This window comes from Gavialis gangeticus, unplaced genomic scaffold (genome assembly GCF_001723915.1).
Source record: "Gavialis gangeticus isolate Ggan-Ray unplaced genomic scaffold, GavGan_comp1, whole genome shotgun sequence".
Lineage (NCBI taxonomy): Eukaryota > Metazoa > Chordata > Crocodylia > Gavialidae > Gavialis > Gavialis gangeticus.
In genome coordinates this window covers 125,497,803-125,499,771 of record NW_017729025.1, presented here as the reverse complement: position 1 = coordinate 125,499,771, position 1,969 = coordinate 125,497,803, and positions in this window count along the sequence as shown.

Genomic DNA, 1,969 nt, shown 5'->3' with positions numbered 1-1,969 from the left:
CATCAACAGTTTTTGGGGGAGAAAGGCCCCCATTTTCTCTTCTTTTTTTTTTTCTTTTTTTGAGCAATCGTTCATTGCTTTTTCCCAGACTCTGGTAAAGGAAGAGAGTGGTGAGTCTGCCACACAAACGCCAAGCCCCGTGACCTGTCTTCTCCCCAAAAGTTTGAGATCTAGGTTACAGCTAATTTAGCTCGGAGAACCTAGTTTTGAAAAGCAGACTGAGAGGCAGAGACAGAGATACCCTGATGGGGACAGCTACACGTGCAGTTCCTGGCAATAAAAGTTCTAGGGAGACGATGGGTATCTTGTAACCCTCGGAAGAAACGGGCCTCCCCCGCCGCCCTCCCCATCTCAGTATGAAACGTGGAGCTCTTCTTCTTTTTTTTTTCGGAAATAATCCAAGGGCAAGTCAACGCTCGGCAGGTGTTTCTGTCTTAAAGTCATGCAAAGGCACTGGCATCCGGTCTGAAGACGACCCAACCCGGGCTTGGACTTGCTGTGTAGCTGTGCGGTGGTTTGAGAAGGCTACCACTCAGCGAGGTAGGGGAGTGCACGGGCTTATCGCTCCAGGTAGCTCAGCACAACTAGGAAAAACATGTATTTTTTCCCCGACTGGGCTCATTCAGTAACCAGAAAAGCGAGAAGCAACAGTATCAGTGTGTATTGCATTGATGCCTGAGCGATGGGATCTCTCACGGCACATGCAAAAGCAGGGGCACCCAGAAAGAATAAAGCTACCTCCAAGTCCCTGCTAAAGCTCAGCTGAGGTGGGTCCATTTAGCTCGGATTTTCGAGGGGAGGGGAGGGAAGGGGGCAGCAGCACCCCTGCTTTGAGCCAGGTTGGGGCTGGTTTAAAACTGGGGGTGGAAGGCTTGTGCCTGCGAGGGGAAGGTGAGGAGACAGACAGGAGGACATGCCCAGGCCAGATGAGGACCTGCTGGCAAGGTGAGACGACGAGGCAGGACGGGAAGAGGGGGCAGGGGAGCTCCCGGGGGCTCAGCTGGCACGCTTCAAAGCCGGGGAGCAGCTTTCCTCTCCCTACATGTGTGCACGGCCACTACCCGAGACAGCTTCGTGCCCCCACCTAGGCGGGGGGTTACAGGCAGGACCTCATGCCGTTTGCCCCGCACCCTGGAGACGTGCGGTCCAAAGGCGGCTTGTGAGCGCTGGCACGTTCATAGAAGGGCTGCTCCTTAAAACCCTCCTTGGGTTCAGGAGGGATCCAACGGTGGGAGAAAGGTTTTAGGCCCTATATGCTCCTTGTTATCTAAAATTTCTTATTAGCTAAGCTCTAACTACTGTCCACCATGACGTCACCGGGGCAGCCCAGCCAATAAGGGAAGCGCTGGCGTTGATATTAAGGGAAAGTTAGTGCAAAGCAAGGCACCCTCTTTTTTATTGTCATTGACATTTAAACTGTGTGGCAGATTCTTATGTAGAAATTGGCGATCAAACCTGCCAGTTAGCTACTATCGGCATTTGAATAGTGTGGGGAATCGACAGATCAGGGGCCTCTCTCTGCACGCCATAACAGGTAACATTTTCCGCTCCTTTTCTACATTCACTCTTGCCACCGGTTCGCTCTTAAACTAATAACCTGCCTTCTTCTTTCCTCCCTCAAGTCGCTGCCTCTTTAGACGTGAGCTGCTTGTGTGCGTGCGTGTGTGTTCAGGTGATTGTTTTAGGAATGGGCTGAGTGCATAGGAAACTTCCCCACGCTCCCCTGGTCTCTGAGCTCAGGATCTCTGCAGCCCAGCAGCACCTCTCAGCTGGCCTGAGAGTGAGAAGTGAAAGATTTGGGGGCTGGAACGTCTGCACGCGTTCACTGCGGGGCCAAATCTGCGTCGTTTCTAGCGCCGCACAATTATTCCTATGGGTTTTTTCAAATTATTATTATTATTATTTTAATTGATACATTAAAAAAAAACACAACCTAGACAACAGGTGGCGGGGGGGGGGGGGAAGAAAG